Source organism: Phalacrocorax aristotelis, chromosome 8, assembly GCF_949628215.1.
Source record: "Phalacrocorax aristotelis chromosome 8, bGulAri2.1, whole genome shotgun sequence".
Classification (NCBI taxonomy): domain Eukaryota; kingdom Metazoa; phylum Chordata; class Aves; order Suliformes; family Phalacrocoracidae; genus Phalacrocorax; species Phalacrocorax aristotelis.
The window spans coordinates 40,101,655-40,122,519 of NC_134283.1; the positions used below are offsets into that span (position 1 = coordinate 40,101,655).

The 20,865-nt window shown below is 45.3% G+C and overlaps 1 protein-coding gene and 1 long non-coding RNA gene across 2 annotated transcripts in view; one reads left to right on the plus strand and one right to left on the minus strand.

The window, feature by feature from the left end:
* MGAT4B (alpha-1,3-mannosyl-glycoprotein 4-beta-N-acetylglucosaminyltransferase B) overlaps positions 1–20,865 on the plus strand; it is a 52,460-nt gene that overhangs the window by 5,846 nt on the left and 25,749 nt on the right. The window lies entirely within an intron of this gene.
* Positions 11,896–17,722, minus strand: LOC142061540 (uncharacterized). Its single transcript, XR_012662141.1, has 2 exons — positions 17,283–17,722; positions 11,896–17,150 (listed from the first exon to the last, which is right to left on the minus strand). It is a non-coding gene; the product is annotated as an uncharacterized LOC142061540 (long non-coding RNA).

Genomic DNA, 20,865 nt, shown 5'->3' on the forward strand with positions numbered 1-20,865 from the left:
CAAAATAAATCTCTCATTGCCTGGAATCACCTGTATTCCTGTTTTTACTTCCTCACAGTTTGAGAGTCTTTAAACGGGGCTCTTGACCTGTACTGCACGCGCACTTGTCCGTGTCCCATTGGTGCTCCATCGATTTTGCTTGCGTTGGTTGCATGGTGGGGTTGAATTTACTGGAAGTGGAAGAAGGCTTTCTCCTAACTGGGACAGTGTTCCCCAGCATAGGAGACTTGGGTTCGGGTCCTTCCTATGCCGTATCCCTCCCAGTCTTGGGAAAGTCAGTCGGCTGGTTTCACACCGCAGTTCTCATCTGCTCTCTGGGGACAGTGACATCTCTTGTCTCAGGGGTTTGGAGGACACAGACACACTTCTGTGACAGCAGGGTCTGTGTTGGCGCGTAGGAGAGGAGCAGGCAGAGGAGGTTAACACACACACACCCAATTACATCAAGTACTTCTCCTAGTTTACTTCTGTTACAGAACAAAACCCCCTCTCATTTGTGATTCCCTTTGATTCATCTAAAACAAATCATTGATTTGTGCTTATATCCTGAATGTTCATTGATTATTCACTTAGTGTTTAATGTAAAACACATCTATCGCTGCTAGTTTAAGTGAAGTTGCCAGTCATCTCTAGAAACCTTTGCAGCCTGCTAAGCGATGGAGAGATTGTTTTAGCGATAGATTGGGCAAGGCTGCTAGCAGGCTACTGTAGGTGGGCTTGGGTTATCCATGGTTCTCCCTGTTCACAAAACCCAAGCCAGTCACCAGAGTACCATTTCTCAGTTCGTGGTGTAAAGAAACACAAAGAAGTGTCCGTCCTGGGGCGCCTGGCTGGGCACGGGCATCCACAACCACCCCGGCGCTTTGCAGGAAACCTTTGCAGAGGCGAGGCCGAGCCACCTGCCTCAAAGTATTTGGAGACAAAGCTTTATGTTTCACGTAAAGGTTTTCGGTATCGTTATTGTGCCAGTTCTGATGTTTGTTGTTTCACGAGGCAAAGCCCAAGAGATCAGCGGGGCGGGGTGGGTGAAGAGGACTGCTGCGGCGGCAGAAGTCACTGGTCAAATTAAAGCATTATGAAAACTGTTAAAATAAACAAAGGGCTTCAGCGAGGGCTGGCAGGTTAATGCCGTTAGGAGGAGAGGCTTTTTGGGGAGTGCTGATCAATCATCTGCTTAACAGCTTTGCAATTCGGGGAGAGGATTGTTGTCTTTGATGGAGGGAGATGCATTTTTTCTGACTTTTTTATTTGAATCAAAGCGTAGGGGGCTTTTTATTCAGCAATGTCCTTCTGGGTTTGTTTTTGAGCTCATGTCAGGCTTCTCTTGCAAAGTAAGAAAATCTGGGAGGGGCAGATTTCTGTTTTAAATCATCTCTTTCTGTGTTAACTGTGGCACTGGCTGCTTCTTCTGTTTTTGTCCCGGTGTCAAGTCTCAGTCGAGTCTCCAGGATCTGTGCATTAGCATGGATGCATCTCCAATGCACGTAGATGGCTCCATAACTCCATCTTCCCCCCTGCCTTGGAGTGACTCCCCTAATATTTAAATATTCCTGCCTTCTTGAGCTACATACAGGATAAATACTTACCTAAAGGTTAACCTATATTTTGAAGTGACTAGACACATTTGTGCAAGATGTTTTCATTTCTGATTATATTAAAGTGGACAGTAGTAGCATTAAAATGTAAATCATTAGGCTTTAAAGAAGCTTCTGTGCAAAAATTAATCCCCACCAGTCTTTTATTTTCGTTATGTATTTTGTTGAGTTGCAGTGTCCATTTACTTGTAACTATAATTGTCGCCCTGGTGGTTTAGGACTTGTTGGTAGTAGGATGGATGTTGAACTGGGGGAAGAGCACAGCATTGGCCCATGTCAGTGCTGCTACCTGCTCCACACCTATTCCTCAATGAATTTGTAGGCTGTCCTGGTCACATTTTCAAGACTGCCTTAGAGCACATAAGTTTTTCTTCTCTCCCTGTGATGGCAAGAGCTTTCTGGAAATCAGCTTTAACCTGGAGACCCTTTTTTGCCACTCGCTTCTTGTACGTATGCTGCAATAAATCCCCTATGTATTGTCACTGCTCCGAGGAATTTCATGGCTTAGATAAGAGGCCTGTGGTACCAAAAAAGTTGTGTAGCCTTCAAAAGCCCCTGTAAATAATCAAAGAGAAACTTCAAATACTGAGCTACGAGCTACTGAAGATAAATGTAATAGCGGTGCATGTTTGTATAGCCTGTTCTTGTGAAAGTGTAGTAGCAACACTAACCCTGCCAGTATCAAGAACATCATACAGAAGAAGCTGGAGAAGTTTTCTGAGTGAGGACTAAATTGCTGTATTCCTCCCCAGAAGATGCGCACTTAGGGGAGCGGAGCTGCTGTGTGGTGTCCCCATGGTGTCCGCATTCTGGATGTGAAGAACAAGAACAGTATTTGACCGTATGGGTTGTCTGGTGGATGGATGGACCTGGATGGGGTTGGACTCTCTCAGACTCAACCCATGCCATGGATGAGCACCCATCAAATGAATTATTCAGTTAATGCTGGCGAAAGCAGTGTGGTGGTCTCCACTCCCTCCTCTCTGGGCCCAGACTGTGATCTTTTGCTTTTATTTGATCTTGCTTTTCATGTTTTAACTATTCCTTTTTTGTGCCATCTTTCATTGTGCTCTCTCCAGAGCTGGCTTTGATTTCTTTTCTCTTTGTCTTCCACTTCCCTTGGTTTCCTCCCTTCCTACTTCCTTTGATGTTGCAGAAAATGACCAGGGTGGACGTCTTCCCACATGTCTCTCCCTCTCTCCATCTTGTCCAGTTCAAGTAATCCACCATTTGAGGAACTATATCAGATGCTCACCTAATAGTGTGGCTTAGTTAACTCCAAGCGATGATTTTGGGTAGAAGCTGGTAAAGGTTGGGTTGCCCAGGGAGGAGGTGGTGCTTGTCCTTGCACTGGGTGTCAGGGGTTGCTCCAAGTCCCTCTGGGTCCCAGGAGTGATGGCAAGGCAGGGCACAGACCCCCAGGACAAGCCCTGCTGTTTCCAGGATGCGGACGTGCCCTGGGGATGCTCGCACGGGCATCGCACTTGGGTGGCTGGTGCTGCTGGGCGGCGAGAGCTCATCCCGCGCCTTGCGGGTGGAGCTTAAACTAAATTGAAGGCAAGGCAAGAACTGTGTTTAAAAGCAGATTAATTTGCCGACTCTGGGGAGCGAGAGGTATTCAGAAAAAAAATTGGAAATGCAAATTCTAGCTGAGCACAAACTTCGTCATTTGATGGCTGAAATTCTCTGCTTTGTCGTGCCAGTGGAGCTGCATGAAACATGTATTTTCCCAGAGCTAAAGAGCTGACCTGGGTGGGGGAGCTAAGTACCCAGAGTGGTGGATGAGCATGGATTGTGGGTTGGCTCCATATAGATCAGTTTGTGTTTCATTAATGTCTGGTTCCACCCTGTCTATCTGTTTTATTAGATTAATTTATTACTTTCTGAAAGTGCCTCTCCAGTGAGCTAAAATATCTATTTACTGGAAGTATTTGGTTACCATGAAAAAGTATATTTGGCTTGTGTTTGGCAAATATTAACTACTTTGTTCTGTTTCTTCTGCAATTTGTCTGTTTATCTTGGGTATTGATTGCTGACGACTTTGGTAATTATTTGCTGATTTTGGAAATAGTGATTTTAAAGGCTCGGATTACTTTTGTAATAGTAATCATTACCTTGGTGTGCTTGCCTGAAAGGATGGCATCTCTGATGGCTCCAGTTGCAATGTGGACATTGACTGTTTGAAACTATGCTGCTGTCTTAAAATAACAAAATCGTTACTGGCGTTTTGTTCCTGAAACTAAGCAGATATTTGCAGAGACGCAAACCTGGCAGTCACAATTAGCTCACAAATTTGCTGTTCCTGTTGGTGGGAGGAGTGGCCAGATTCTGGAGTCTAATAAAAAGATAATTTTATTTACTTTCTGCTGTTTCACTCTTTCCAAATTAATTTCATGCCATATTGGTCTCAACTCTGGTGCAGGGGTGGTGGGGAAGTGGGCTGCCCCTCTCCAGTGGTGGCACAGCAGCAATGCAGCTCTGCTTTGTGGGAGAGCAGCAATACTCCGAGAGGGTATTACACTTGCAAGTAAATGTGCTGCCGTACAGCGGCACATCTTGCTTTGGGGGAAGGTGAGAAATTGGAAAGTCTCTGCTGAGAGCTGAGTAATTGGCACCTGCTATTATTGTGTCCCTCCTCCCCCTTTTAATAACTTGTTTATAAAGATAACTCTCCTACAGATCTCATTACACAGCCGTAAAGCATGCTTTTTTAAAAAAATGCATGCATTCCTATTCATGTCAGGTCTGAATACCTACCTCCTTATGTTTCTGTAAGGAGGAGGCACAGTTTTTGCATCGTCCAGGCATCTTTCCTCACTGCTGGGCAGACTCACAGATGCCCGTGGGGAGACGAGCTGCGTCCTCGCTGTACCTGGAAGGAGATGTAATTCTTCTGTTAATATAAAACCTGGCAGGAGGTTCGAGTGGCTGGGAGGGGAATTTTGTCCTCTTGTTGTTTTAGGCCTTGAAGCAAGGGATTGCGTTGGTTGTTTGAACAATGTTGGCTTTATCTCCATCGGAGCTTGCACAGTGACATACGTTACTAGAGAGCACAAAACATGATGTTTAGCGTATGCCCCTGGGATCTCTAGTGCAGTGAATCCCACTTCTTTCTCTTGCGTCAAGTGATTTGTTTAATTGGTTTTAACAGTTTCCTCCTCCTTCTTTCATTAGTGGATCATGGCGCAAAAGGAAGCTGGGAACGTTTTTGGATCCTGTCCTGGGTAATTTGATGACTAAGTCTTGTTGAGCTTCATCTCTGTGCAGGTGCAGTGGTGTATCTCCTGCAGGGGGTGTGGTGGGAAGAGCGTGTCCTCCTCCTCCTCCCAGGTGCATTCATGGGGAAGGAGGAGGAGGAGAGGGCAAAATCATGCCCATGACCGTTGTTTTTTGATTCTTTTCATCACCTTATAGAATGAAAATAATAAAAGGAGCCTCAGAAAAGAGGGCATTGCAGCAAGCCCTGGCAGGGCTGTAATCTCTTTTCTTCGTACTGAGGTATAAAGATAATTCCACTCGGGATTGAAACAGCGGATGGCAAATAATTCTTGAACAATCCGCTTATGGTGTTCCAGGATGCGAATGAAAACCACTAATGGGATAAAGAAGGATCTAGATAATTATCTCGGCTGCATTAAATCCTGTCCTTTCAGGAGAGTACTCTTGTGTGGACACTAATTTCATGTGTATGAAATGCTAAAGCTGACTAGATATTTTCAGAAGTTAACTTATTCCAAAATAGCCATCATCGCTTGGTGATCATGTATCTTTTATCTACCTGGTTGGTCCTAAAATCTGATTTCTGGTCTCTGCTATCCTGTTTCCCATTGTCCCCCTCCTCGCAGCAGGTTAAAGCTATGACACACATTCTCTCCAAGGTGAATTTGAAAACCCATTCATCCTTTTCTTTTTTTTCATTTGGCCCGCTGTTTTGGGAGACTAACTGGGGTTTTTCTCCCTTGTACAGCTGGTAACAGTGTTGTTTTAAGTCTGATGGAAGAGCTGCTTGCACTGTTATGGTATGCAAGATATTTTTTAATTCGATCCATTTTTTTCCCCCAGCAAGAGCTCTGCCTTGCAGTGCAGGGGACGGCACTGTGCTCCAAAACAAACTCAGCTGTACAGTCAGTTAATGAGGCTCTTGTTGTAGACTCTTTGCTGCCTTTGTGTTTGAACCTAATGGATGCCCCATGGATGAAGTACAGGATGGCAGGAAGAGAAAGGAACAGTTTTGTATTGACAGCAACCGTGACATTTGGATGGGGTCGGATCAGTTAACAGCGTTCAAAGGTCTGCGTTACGATGTCTCTGCTCTCCAGGACCCTGTGGTCAGAGGAAATCTGCTGTTCAGAGGTATGGGTGACAGAAATGCACTTCTAAGAAGTGGCTGGTTCTTCGTTATCTCCCATGAGCTGCAGGCAGCTGCATTGGCCAGCTGTCAGAGAGCCGTTTTTCTCCAGCCTCACACTAAGCGAACTGAGGCATGCCTGAACCAGCTGCAGCATCCTTTGGTGACCCAGGCTGTGCACCCAACGATGGGAGCCAGGTCTGGGGACTTCAGCTGAGACAGCTGCCCACAAGCTGTCCTCCAGCTGGAAGACGAGGATGGCAGTCAGCATCTTCCCTTTGCAGACTGGAGGGCAGATGCTATGCATGGCTGTCTTGTTGAGGAAAGACTCCATCATTCACTGCATGGACAGTGCCCAAATGTAGTTTCTAGGTGGTAGACCCTCTCAAATCACAAGTTTCCCATCTTTTCTGGCTGGCATGGCACTGTAGTTAAGGTTCGGATGTCTTTTGGAAGTACTGAAGAGCTTCCTTGCTTTTAATGAGAAGTCAAACAAGAAATGCTGTCCTGTCCAAGGTGGCCTTGGGTTTCCAATCTTCATGTGGCACAGAGAGGTTACAAGGGCCAATCCTGTGCTGAAATCCAGGGAGTTGATGTGTCTATTTTTTCTGTGGACTGGAAGTTGCTCTTGCCACCACATTTGCCGTTCACACCACCATGAGCTGTCACTTGCCTGTCTCAACCGGAGGATGTCCTTAGAGGCACATGAAGTGCAGCCCTCCCATACCAGACTTGGATTTGGGTCAGGTAGCCTGCAAAAGGGTCTGATATGCAATTAGGCACATCCAGATAAGGCACTTGTCTGGTAGGGCTATGTGTAGAGAAGAGGGTACATGGAATCCTTGCTGCCTCTGGAAGGCTCTTTAAGTAAGAAATTACATTTTAGAAATGTTGCCACCTTTCATCCTGGTGACATGCTTCTTCAACAGCAGCTCTTAAACTGAATTGTCACACAGAAGAGTCAGTATCAAGGTCGCTTCGCTTCTTGGTCATGGTTACTAGCCCTGTGGCTCAGGCTTTTGCTCTAAAGCTGCTGACATTCTGCAAGAGGAATCTGGTGAGGTCTGGCAGTTGACCTCTAAAAATCGATTGATTGTTGTGTAAGGCAAGATATCCATCTTATCTCTGAGAACACCAGCCCTCCTACATGCTCCTGACTTCCAGAGAGTCTTTAATGGGGATTTTTACCTGGTTCTTGGTATCACTGCATGCCCTTTGAATGAACCACTTGCTAAGAAATCTCATTACTTGCTCCTTGTTAAAGGTGTCTGGTTAGCTGAGTTGTTAGTTGAAGTCTTTTTTCCATAACTCTGTGCTGTGATGAAGTGGTATCTGGAGCTGTTGTGCCAAGTGCTACCTCTATAGAACATAAACTAACTCCTGCCACCCCCTGCTTGGGTGGGTTATACCCAGAAACTGTTTTTCTGGATGTCTGCAGAGCTCTTTGTGTGTGCATCGTTCAAGTCACTTGAGAAAGGCAGATATTTCACATCTCTCTGGAAATCTGTCAAGACAGTGGCAGATCACTTAGCCTGAGTGCTGTTGTCCAGGTTGTGGTTCATAACTTCTAAAATGCAGGTCAAGAAGTATTGCAAACTGATGACCTTTAGCCCTTCATAGCAGCTGTGGTCATTGAAGGAGGTGTTTTACTGCTGGGATTGAAACTTCAAGCACTCACCTGTTGTTCCAGAGTGCTGGTTAATTATTCTTAAAGCCTTCAAACCAAAGGTGGTCGTTTCTGCAGCTACCCCTGAGGGTGACCCCATGGTGCTCAGAAGCCCCACCTGAGAGCAGGAGCGTCTCTGGTGTACCCTGAACATGCTGGGTGCATGGGGAAACCTTCCACATAGCTTCACCATGAAAGGCTGGGCTAGTAGAAGTGGGTCCGTGTAGGCGAGGCAGTCATCAATGGCAGAACTGGTCATTTAAAATCTACATCTATTCATCAGCATCATTTGGTGACCAAGATCGCTGCAGTGCTGGGGATGAGCATGGGGGTCGTTTGCACCAGAGTTACAGATTCAGCAGAGAGGAAGAAAGGGGGGAAGATGGCAAGAGAGGGCTCCTAGATGGATAAAATTTGGATTGCCAAGCAGTGCAGAAAAGGTCAAGAACGTCTTTTCTCCGCTGGTGTGCGGCATAGCGCAGAGGTGAGGAGGTGTGCATTTATTTGTACATGCACTCCTGTTTAGTTTTACTTCCAGGAGAAGCCCTTATCTCTTCTGCTGCCAGCTTCCTTTGAGTTGCCCTCTTTCCCTCTCTCTGCCTATATTTCTTACTGTGATTTCTATTATTTATAGTATTTCTTTTCCCCTTAAACTGCTCCACTGTGTGCGCACTACTTAGGTAGCTGTTGCTTCCCAAGCCCATTCTGCCGATAGGTGAAGAGACAATCCCTGTGCATGCAACGCATTAAGAGCATTTCAAGGCTTTTCTATATGGGCAGCTATGTGAACATAAAATTGCAATTGGATCTTATCTTATGGAAGGTTTTGATTGCAGCTGGTGAAACGACGATACTCTTGTTGATGTAGAGTAACAGGAGGAAGCTGCTGAGGATAACAAGGAGAGAGGAAGAAGAGCATTGCAGAAGAGCATGCCCCCTTTTTTTGATGAAACTTAAGCAGCCTAAAAGAAGAGACATATTCTCCTCTTAGTTACATCAGTGTGCATCCGGAAGGACCTCGTTAAAATAATTTAATTTCTTTTTCACACAGGCTGGTGTCACAGAGAAGGGAGTCTTTGGTGGCTGGGAAGTGTAGACTTACCAGGCTGGTCTGAATTCAGAGCCGAGGCTGGGAGAGACAGGTTTAGCTGTTCAATTTAGTACTCCCTCCTTTTAACCTCTGCAGTATCAAGCTTATAGAGGAAGCAGAAAATATTTGTTTAAATCCCTTTTTTTGTGGATGCCATGTTCAAACTGAATTAACTCTCATCCAAAGGAAGCCTGCGCTATAGAAAACATCTGCCATGGTCCAAATTGCGTTTTGAGGTTGGAATTAAAATGTATGTAACCGTTCAGCGGTGAGCAATGAATAGACAAATCCTGCTCTTTGCCAACAGTTGCTTTGCGAGACATGATTTGTACGCTTCCCTTGTACCTGTGCGGTTACACGAATGTGTTATTGGAATACGAACCAGCACAATGCGTCTCAGGAAATAATGACTATAAGGTGAAGTGCCTTGCTAGAATGTCAAATAGTTCCTTATTTCAAACTTACATTTGTTTGTTTATTTATTTGTCTTCTACCAACAACGTTTCTGGAGTGTTCTAGTAATTGATGTGAGGATGTAATTGTGTTCACAGTGCACCTGTGTTGGGCCAATATTTATGTGCAACGGCTGCTCTGTGAGATATTTGTTCTCCTCTTGGCTCCTCCATCCAATGAGTTGACGTAAGCTCTCAGGGAAAGTACGAACAATTTTTAGAGCTGTTCTAGATATAGTCCTTACAGATTTTTTTTTTTATTGTGTAACTGAAAAGAGCTTTTGAAAAGATAGAACAAGTCTCAAGTATAGACCAACCAGGGAGAAGCTGGTGCTTTGCTGTATTTGACAAGCTTTCAGTCTGCTGAATTAAGAAAAATCTAAAGCTCCCATTTTATGGAGTATTGTCTGAGGACCAGGACTCTTGCAGTGTATTTGAGTGCCTAGGCTTCATTCTGGCTGCTTTTGGGTAAAGACCATTAACGTCTGAAAAAATTGTTCAAGTTCTTTAAACTGTGTCCTGTCTTTCAGTGGGAATTGCAGAGATAATCGCAAAATGAACTGAGGAGTGACTGACAAAAATTAATAAGGCAGAAGTTTGAGCAGGAGTCGGTGGTGTGTGCTAACGCCTATTTCTGGCACACGGTGGCAAACGTTGGTACCACATATATTTCAGAGATTAGTTCCATGATACTGCCAAATTTCCAACAGATTAATGGACGTTTCGGTTCAGACTGACAGCTCCTGAGGCCCCAGAGCAGCAGGGTGAGGGTGGTGGGATAGGACTCCTAGATGTAGAAGTGGATTGATGAAAAGCGAAGACCTCTACAAAGTTGGCTGGGTATCATTCAGCCCATTTCACAGGTGGAAAATCAAGGCACAGAGGAAGTGTTTCCAACCTGCAATCCCTTTGAAACCTCCTTCTGACCATCCCTCCTGCAGCCCCTCAAACACAGAAGCCATGTCTACAGAAGGATGGGTTTGCATTTTCTGCTGGCACATTTGCTGGAAGAGGAATTATATTTATTGGGTTGCTCTGGGAGGCCTATGCTTGTACTGGGATGGAAAGTGTGCGTGGCTGCAGGCAGGGACCTCAAGCGCTGCGGTAGCTGCTGGGAGAACAGCCAGAGAAAGCATCCATATACCTGGGGCTGAGACGCTGCAGCATCTCACTGTGCTCAGCTGTATGTTCTTCAGCAAGACTCCTGGTGCTAGGCAAAATACATGTACAGGGAGGTAGACGGTGCCAAAGCAGCTCCGGGAAAGCAGCAGTTGACCTTTAATTTTCTCTAAGGTTGTGTGGATTGATTCTGCTGCTGTGGAAACCTAAGTGGATGAAGGGGCAGGAGGACAGGAGTGGTAAGTCACACCAGAGTCTGCTGTCAGTGCAGAAGAAAGTGGGAAATTTTTATGTTTTGTGGGACTTCTTTTTCCTACTTTGGAAAAAGCTTCCTTTTTATGTGCCTGTGTAAATGCTTTATAGCCGAGTGCTGTGACTTTGAGCAGTTCCTCAGAAACTGGTGATGAATTTTGACCACGTACAGCCGGTGTCTTCAAGTTCTTGAGGACTCTGCTCTCAGTTTGTGATATGGTTTGGTTTTTTTTACTGCATTTAAATGATAAGTGATTTTATATAACTTCTGAGTATTGGCAGGCTTACAATCACTTTCTTCCCCCCCTCTTTTTTTTTGTTTAAGCTTGGTTTTTATAAGGGACTGAAGCTATGCCCTTCCCAACAGGTTTCAAACTCCTAGTCTTGCTTTAGCCCAACTGGGCTGTGGAATGGAAATCCCAGAGGTGATCTAAAATCCTCCAGGTACTTTTGAAGGTAGCCAGAAGGGCAGAAGAGAGAAGGTCTGTGCGTGGCTCTGCCAGAGGATAGTATAATCCTCCATCAGATGTGGGTGTATCTGTACAGAAGGCATTAATTTCATAAAGCCTTGGCCACAAGAAATACTTTAATCAAAGCTTTTGGTTGAGTATGAGACACCCAGATGTTGGGTTCTTCCCCAGGGAGGGATGCGGTGGGGTGGCTGTGGCCAGCGGTGGGGTGGCTGTGGCCAGTGCTGCTCTCTGCGCCTGGTCAGCAGCTCAGCCAGTACCTCATAAAGTCCCTCCAAGTGCAGCAAATAAATAAGACCAAGGCTGTTTTTCCCTTCTCACACCTCTAGCAAGGATTAGAAGTAACCACAGAAAGAAAATAATACTTTTTTTTTTTTAATGGCTTCATCCATTTCAGTGTTGCTACCTATGGCCAATGCCTCATTCTCTAATTTCTATTGCTCCGACTGCTTTGTTTTATCTTGGTTGCAATCAAGATAATGCAGTACAATATTGCACTGAGAATTTCATCTATTCAGTTACCTTTCAAAAGTTGACTTAATTGGCTCTTTAAGTGATAGCTCTCTATTGTGTGCAATCAGCACGACTCAAGGAGGGAGCAGGAAGAGGATAAAGACTTTGTTTCTAATCAATAAATAAAGGTCTTTGAAATAATACTGCTTGCAATTTGTATCACCGGTTAAATTACGCAGAAGATGATCGTCTGCACAGTCCGTGTGGAGCACGGCTGTAACAGAGTAATAAGCCTTTGCTGTCACCAAGTATGCAGACTATTTCACTCTGTGTTTCCAGCAAATCCAATTCTCCCCTTGGATTTCCCCCCCACCCCCCCCAAGTATTAGAGAAAAAAACAAAACAAAACTGCTGCAGAGCCTAGCACAGATGGTTTGGGAGAGTCTAATATGTAATGACTAATCATTTATTTTGCACCTCATAAAGTATGCAAATGAATGTGATACCTGATGGTAAATAATTCAAAATGGAGATGCAAGGCAAGGGGAGATTAGAGATGGAATGAATATACAGAAAACCACCTTTCTTAAAAAAAAAAAAAAAAGCAATCCCAAAAGCCTAAGCTTTTTTCCAAGCTATGATCCATAGAAACAGCTGGTTCTTGGTGCAGGTTTGCCTCCAGTGCTTGAATCCAAGGGACTTTGGGCCAGCAGGATTTCTAGAGTTTGCAATCAAGGTTTGGCCAAAGCTACAAATCTGAGGAGCTGCCGCCCTTGCACAGCTCTGTTGCACCTCAGGTCATCACTGAGCTTATTCCTGCCTTGGTTTAGGCAGCAGAAAAGCTTTGCCAAGCACACCAGGTCTCTTTCAGATATTTTTTTTTCCCTAGTTAGTGGGATAAAAGTCTTTGGCTGCTTCATACTTTTTTAAAAGCTAAAGTTACTAATCGTAACTAATGATGCAGTCCTCATTAAAAAAATTTTGAATCCAGGAAGGTGGTCTTGAGATTGCAAGAGGCACAAGGCTGGGGGCCACCCTCAGTCCCCTCTTGCAAACCGCTGCCTGGGACAATTCCAGCTCCTGTCACCACGGTCCCATCCTCGAATCCATCCCTTTCCCAGCTGTGGGGGTAGGTGAGAACTGCAGGTACAGAACTGAATGGAGTCACAAGTTTTAGTGTTTAAGCATCCAGCACACTCCTGGGTACGCTGCATGTCGCCCTGCACCCCATTTCCAACACCGTCTGCACACATAGGGAGTTTCATTTTGTTTGGGGGAGCGACCAAGGGATGTTCTTTGCAAGGACCAGCTAGCTCAGACCAAGCTGGGATTTAATTGATTAAAGATGCTTCTTCCTTTGTTCCCTGCCCCATCCTGGTAAGAGGTGGATAATTGCCCTTCAGTGTGATGCTCTTGCTGCGGGAGGGAAGGTGGTGGTGATCCAGGTTTATAGTCCTGCACCGAAGAGCAGCTTTAAGACCATTTCGTGCGTCAGTTTGTAGGAGTTTTCATGAAACTATGGAGGTAGATTGAGCTTGCCCTTTTATCTGCTAGAAATAGTGATGCTACAGTGTCCTGGTCCAGCTCAGCATTAAGCAGGTCCTTAAATTGCCAGCAATCTTCTGGCAGCCGCTGGCTGGTGTCAGGCGCCTTCGTGCCCAGACACCCCAACAAGGCAGTGTTTGTTAGCAGAGGGGTTGGTACGGTCTTGCCTCGGTGGAGAAGTGGAGCTGAATGGTCATTTTGTGATGACAGTAATTGCAGCATCTGTGTAGTTTAACCATCCAAGTGTTTTACTGATGATCCCAAGTGCTGGGTTGATTCCATATTGACTTTGCAGAGCACCGCGGCGCTGGGAAGGTGTGTATCATCTATTTATAAGATACAGTAACTGCTGGTTTGCTAGTAATTTTGTCTGTATTGAGTTAAGAGATATAGGGGAAGAAGGGCAAAAGAAATGACTTTTTTGTTGTAAATTTACTCTGTGGCTTCTTTTGCTCCTGGGAGGGGCTGTTATGATAAAGCATGATATATTTTCACATCTGCCTATGAAGAATGTAGGATTTATCTTTCAAATGAAATTCGCTTTGCTGCGCTGCCAGCAGCATTTTTTTTTTAGTAGCTATTTTTGTGAAATATAACCTGAGAATTTGTATTGGCTTAACACTTAAAATGTAGCCAGGGGAAGATGGAATATTCATCTTTATTGTATTTGTTTCTCCCGTAATGAGACATTACTGTCTGTCGTAAAGGAAGCGGTCCCCAAGCCCAGGGAGCATGCCCAGTTATTTTCTGCTTGCTCCATTAGCTCGTGTGCAGACCTTTTGATTTTTTTATGTGCGTGTGCTTTTCTACTTGTTTAATCCTGCCAACTGCTCTTCTGGTTGGAAATCCATTTCTATAATGCTGGGTATTACACAAATTTGTTGAAGCTCTTAATGCAGATAACGGGGGGGGTGAGGCTGGTTTGCCCAATCAGGCTGTGCCGACTTTCTGCTTTCCATCAGTCACACAGAGAGCTTTAGGCTGCAGCTCACTGAGGGCATAAAATGCAAGCAGTAAAGAAAAATGAAGTTTTAGGAATAACTAGAGTGCTGTAAACATCGCTTGGATTTTGATTTACAAAGTCCAAGCACAGCACAAATTGTATGGCTTGCTGTGCCCTGTGGAAATCTCTCTTTGTATTCCTTTTTTTTGAAAATTTTCCATAACTAGTAATCATGGGATCGTAGCAGAGAGCCCTTCTGTAAATAGCTTTTTGGTCACCACTGCTGTTTACTATTACCCTGTACAGCACGGTAATTGAAGGTCCTCATTCATGGGAATATTCATAATGAATTGCAGCACGGATGGAGGCGCTGGAGCTTTGCAGCCCCGGATTTCAGGGGTTTGTTGTGAGCATGATGCTTTGGGGAGCAGAGCTGGGGCGGGTGAGAGGCATCTTCTCTCTCCGAGCGCTGCATGTGATTTGCAGTGTTTGTGTAGCTGTTTCCAGCAGAACTGAGCACATCCCTGCCTGTTGTACTGTTCTGGTTGTTTTAATCTGTTGAATTTATCCGTGGCACTTTGCCTGGTGGAGAGAGGTGGGAATGTTGTCAGCAGTGGCAGAGAAGGATGCCAGGCTGCTTTTTTTTTTTATTATTATTATTCTTTGTAGTGAAGCCGGTCAAAGTCCATCCAGGGCCTCATGGCAAGGGTTTAAGTAGCTTTCAAGCATGCACGTACCCTTTGTTTACATAATATGGAGTAGGTGACCTGCTCAAAGTTTGGTGTCAGTTTAGATACTTTGTTAACTTCTGCCTTAACTATCCAGTTTTATTAAAAATAAAAGGAACTAAATCATTCTGGCACGCTTTGATAGCTACAGCATTTGGAAACTCTTCAGGTTCTCTCTCTTCTCTTTCCTGATTTCTTCCCAAGAATAGTTGCAACACTTTTCTTTTTTAGGACTTTGCCCTAATAATTACATCTGTGAAAATCCGCTGGGATGGGTTATCCCACCAGCAGGATTATGCCCTTAAATGGAAAATAAGCCGCTGCAACAGCCAAAGTTTGGGAAAAAGTATTATTGTGGGAAAACTAAGTTGCTGGATGTGTTATTCCATGTTGTGGATCTGCACGGTCAGGAAATGCTTGTTAGTGTGGAGAGGAAATGCTTGTGTCTTCTAAATGCTTGTTGCATTCTTCTTTAAAATGTTGTTAAAATAGGAAAACATACCTCTAAAAAATAGCAGATAATACACCCTCTGTCAAATGGAAGGGAGGCGTGAGAAAACATTTGAGGGAGATGGGGAGGCCAGTCGTGCTTTATGAACTCTCTAATTTATTTGATGGCTCATGCTGCCTCCCTTTCCCCCGCAACCTGGTGGTGGTGCAGGTCCTCTCCAGGCTGCCCAGACGGTTCCCTGGCCCTGCTGCCTCTCCGCCAACAATTTGGGCTAAATAATCCAATTAAGCTTCGCAGCTTATATAACTCTCTTGGCTTGAGGCAGCAGCCGGACTGACAGGGATACAAAACACATCTGGAAATAGTGTACTAAACATACTATTGTGGCTGGAGCCAAAACGCTTTGGACAAATTTGCTCATATGCACAAGATGTGCTTTGAACAGCAAGACGTGTGCGTATTGTCTCCTTGCTGAAGAAGTCAAAGTTAGAAAATGCTCCTATCCATAAATCATTGCCCTGGCTGGGAAACTTAACTGGCTTTTCTCCTCTCCCTTTGCCTTTGGAAGATCATCTGGCTCTTCCTCCAGCTCCGGAGGATCAGCCAGTCCCTGTAATACACAGATCATAAATATGATACGTATGTTTATGTATTTGAAAGGTGGAAAGGACCTCCAGCATCATTTAGTCTGACTTCTTATCTGATGCCCATTATAGGAGTTGCTTTTTATTTATACTTGGTGTATAACTGGAACACAGCTCCGAAGAAACAATCAAGTTTTGTTCTAAGAATTCATTGTAACCCTGGTAATTTATGCTAATGGTTAATCACACTTACTATTAAAACATGGGCATTTTACGTCAGCTTGAGGGCTGGGGAGAAAGAACTCCTCAACAATTCTGTATTTCAAGTAACGTGCCCAGCACAAGCTTAGAAAAAAACCAGTGCACGTTTTAGCACTCTCAGATGTCTGTTCTCCTGTTGATATCCATTACTCTCAGTAGGGAAGTTATGGGCATTAGCAGCAGAATGAATTTCCCTTCATGTGCAGTGATATGCTCTTATAGCTTCATTTTATGGTCTACTGTCTGATGTTAAAATAAAGAATTTATTTGTCTTTGCAGGTGTGCAAGGCTGGTTTAGCACTCGCGTCCTGCCTGTTCCTGGGCACTTGCATGGCTGCCTGCCCAACACCTTCCAAATCTGTGCTAGGGAGGGGGTATAGAAATGCCACCCCCCTGAAATCTGATACACCACACACAGACGCAGAGCTGGGCTTGTCCTTGGGTAGATATGTACAGGGAATTAGCAGCAGTCAACATGCACTGGTTGGGTTGCAAATGAGTCGTGCCAGAGCTGCAGGGACCCCGGAGGTGGTTTAGCAGAGGGTGTGTTTCGGTCCTGAGAGGGGACATCGCTGGGGCATCCTGACCCCAGTTTGGCTTTTGAAGTGGTTTGGATACTTCTGGGCAGTGCCCAAGGATATGCACCCAGGCAAACCCCATGGCGCCAGGGAGGGGGTGCAGAGGGCCGGGCGGCTCTGCTTGGGGCTGCTCTGGTCTGCACCAATGTCGGGCTAATAAACGCTCAACCCATGCTGACACCGTCCAGGATCCCTTCGGTATCTTTGTACTAGCAGGGCTTACTCTGGCTTGTTATGAAAAACTTGGTATTTCTTCCATTGCACTGATTTGTAAGGCGGTCAGTACGCCCCTGCTCTCGCCAGGTTTTGGACATGGCCAGGGGAGTCTTCTGCACGTATCTTCATAGTCATGAATACCTATATACGGAGTCATGATCCTATAGTTTATACATCTTTGTTTCTTCCATGGTCATAAAACTAAATAATGAGTTCCCCAAAAGAGACTGTGTATCTTGAACTGTTCCTCCCAGCCCATGACAGAGTTGGGGCTCACCTGTCTGCATCGCTCCTGTTCAGACATGGGTTTGCTGGAGATGATGACACAGCTCTGCCTCCACTTCTTCCACATTGCTATGGTATTTGACAGACTGACTGCCCTCTTTTGATGTTTTATCCCTAAAGAAGAAGAAAATTGGATTAGCTTTAACACAGCAACGCGCCGCGGTGATCCTGGGTAACGAACCTGATCTATGCATAGGAAGCTTTGGGAAGCTGGGTATGAGGGTAAGTTATTAACAGGGGACTCACCAGGGTGATTTGCTTTATGGCCGTCTCATCAAGGCACGCCAAAGGATGAACTCTAAACATTTCTTCACATCCTCAGTTGACAGCTCTCAGTACTAGGAAGAGGAGCTGAGCAGCCTGAGTGGCCGGTGAGAGACCATTTCCAAAGTGGTGTTTGGATGCATCGGGGGTACCCACAGCACCTGAGTACAGAAACAGCCTCCCTGGGCACTGCAGTCCAACAATAAATAAACCTCTTTGTACAGAGGGAACGGGGGCTCAGATTGAGCTCTAAATACTCGTGCTGCAAGTTTTAAGGGCAGTTTCCATCGGTGTGAGTCGTGCTGCTTGTTTTCCTTGTGCTGTGCTGAGCCTCACTCCCCTGTGGTGGGATTTTCCCTGGATTTTGACCTCCTGGCACCCCTGGGGCAGCCAGACTGCAGCAAGCAGGGTCAGGCCCTGCACTCTGTCCCTCCCACTGGAGTAGTTTGCTGTGATTTTGTGCAGTTTAACTCCCTCAGTATGAGCTGTGGCTTTGCTCGGCTGTGCTTGGGGTTCATCTTGTGCAAAGCCCCTCTCCCTCCTATGCCTTTGCCGAGCAGCTGTGGCCCCTCTGGAGCTCTGTCTTCCCTCACACCTCCCCAAGTTCAAAAATATCTGGCCTCTTGGTTTGAGCATCTCAGCAAAACCTCCTGTCCTGGTATAAAACTGAGTGATTCCATCCTAAGGAGCAGCTGAGGACGGCAGGGCGCTGCCGAGGGAGCTGTGGCTGGATGCTGCAGTGCTTTGCTGTCGGACAGCCCTGTTCAACATTGTCCCGCACATGCTTCAGTCTGGAAAACTGAGCCACAGCAGTCCACATAGCAATTAGCTTTATCTTATATATGCCACTAGTAAAGGTAACTGTGTGAAATACTGAAAACCCAGATGCATTTAAATAGACATGTTAGAAGGAAATGAGAGGTGTGAACTCTGCGCATCTCTACTCACAGGGAGTGTGAAGTGCCCTCTGCCAGGGGTAAACAGGACTTTAGGAATAGTCGTGAAATCAAGCATAAATACCATGGTCTTTTGGTCCCAAACCATGGGAAGCATACCTATTTTGGGAGGTGGTAAGCAGCAAGCTGTAAGGCTCAGTGCATTGTTTTTTAACCATTAGATAAACCTGACATTGCAAGAAAGCATAATGTCTAGGGATGTGGTTTCACAAGCCATTTAAACTGTTCTCCATTTGGGCTGTTGTCCAAAAGGACATTCTAGTTCCCGTGTGCTTCCTTTGCAGCACCAGCTCGGTCAGCAGGGTGGTCTGGCCAAAACTTAAGCCCACAGTAAGGGTGCTTAATTTTTCAGCTGGACCAGCTCATGCTGTGGTGGACCACAGGGCTGCATGGGTGTCAGTGCCATCCGAAGAGGCACAGCGCAGGGAGCGCCCTGCCTGTTTCGGCATGCCTTGGCTTGAGATTGCCGAAAGCCGCTTGTGACACCCTGTCCAGAGCTTGACACGGCGGAGTGGGAGGTGCCAGTAACATTTCAGAGCAGCAGCTTGTTGAGAAGCTTTCAGGCGTCATTTAATAAGCAACCAAAGGTCTTAGTAGTAGGACACCCACGTAGTCAGCATCCTCCTCCTCCCCCAGCTGTTTATTTTCTATCCTTGAAATGTCCTGCAACCCCCACCTTGTGCTGTGCCATCGCCAGCATCTGTGTTGCCTCGCAGCAGAGCCGATCTGCTGGAGTAACGCTGCTGCTGCTGCTGGCACGGGGCTGGCAGGCAGCTCTGCGGCTGAACTGTTGCTGGATGTGGAACCAGGGCCTCGTAGCTCTGCACTAGTCCCCGTGTTTTCGAATAGGGAAAAGTAAAATTACCACAGGTTGCTGTTGCTGGCAAGTCAGGAACTCCATCTTCTTGTACTTCAGTGATGTGTTTTCTGCAAGGGGAAGAAATAAGGGCTTTTTTTGCACCATAAAGCTGGCTGGTATGGTTTTGCGGGAGGGGGTGTCAGCATTATTTGATAGCCCTTTCTTATGTTTTCTTGGCTGCTGAACAAGAAAACAGAGAAGTGGATCTTCCTACTGTTTTAGCAGTATGTTTTTCTTCCCAGGAATTATCCTAGCATATAAAATGAAACAAGAGCCCTCAGATAGCATCAATACTTACAGTTGGTCTAAGTGTGCTATTTAATGGCAATGTCTTGTTTTTTCCCTGGAGAGATGAAAATGTACCCCATTAAGTGCTCATGTTACAAGCCTGCACCCTGGGGGATAAATATTTCAAATATTAATGCTGAGTAATTTTTAAAAGGTTCTGTATGCATTTTGTTTTAAGCATTCTGCAAATTATTTAAGGCTCCTAAAACAAAGCTCAGATCAGCTCATCCCATGATCAGTATGTGGTGATTTAAAAATCTGCGTCTACCCACCAGCACAGTCAGGCATCTGATCAGGCATTGGTACGATAGGGAAATTGTAATCTGTTTGCGACTGCGGATCTGTAGGTAGACAAGATGTACAATTTACATAGACAGTGGAGCGAAGGGAACGCTCTAAATATCCTTTCACTCTAATACAGTTGCATGCATTGCAAATGAGTTACTCTTTTGAAAAAGAAGTCAAACCTGACTTGCATTGAAGTTCTCAGCTATCAACATCAGCGGAGCCAGGGACTTCAGCCAGAACTTCTGTGATTTCCTTGATATCCCTCTGACTTAGTACATCATTCTAAGTTTTCCATATGTGTTTTCTGATTTATAACACAGCAATCCTTTATTTTGCTGTTGTAAAATTCTTTCATACTCTCAACCGTGCCAAAAGCTTTGTATGTTATTGATTAAACAAATTCCCCGTGTTCCGGGCTTTTGGCCGTTCTGAGTCTGGTGGTAACTTGAGCAGCATGACGAGTGCAATGGTCGATCGTACACGGAAGTAGGGAAATATAACCTTCCAGCACTTATTGCTGCTAATCAATAAGCTATCCTTCAATTTGCAAAGTGGAACTGCTTTTTCCACCCGCTACTGCCCCGCATCTCTCCCGAGATGGGCTGACCTCCTCCATCAGCTGCAAAGTGCCGGTGGCTTGTGGTTGTTTTTCTTTTTTGGGGGGGAGGATACGATGATGATGTTGGGTTTTAGTAATGTTGGGAGGAGGATTAACAAGAATTTCATTTTGACTCCTTCACAGGCAATTAGTGACAGCTGCTGCTAGAGAAAGGGTGTGATGATTAACACGGTGACCTTTGCAAAGATGGGCTTCCCTTCTTGGAGGGATTCCTTTCAGATGGACTTGTGAGCCATTAGCACTAGGCACAGAGTGGGATGTGTGGGTGCTTTGGGGTTTGGTGGAACAAGGTCTCTGTTTCACTATTAACATGATTAGGTTTTAATAAAAAGGGGTTTCTTGTTAGACTGTGAGGCATTTGCTCTGCTTCAGGATTTGCTGCTTCTGTAAAGCTCCAGAGTTGGGTCTTACCAGCACCCACCAGAACGTGGTCCTGCACACTCCAGACATCCACTGTTTCTTCAGGGATGTTTTGGTTCATGAGATTTTACTCACTAGCTTTGGTACTCATTGTGAGAGCAAGGCAAAAGGGAAAGAAATCCAGTCTGGAGGTTT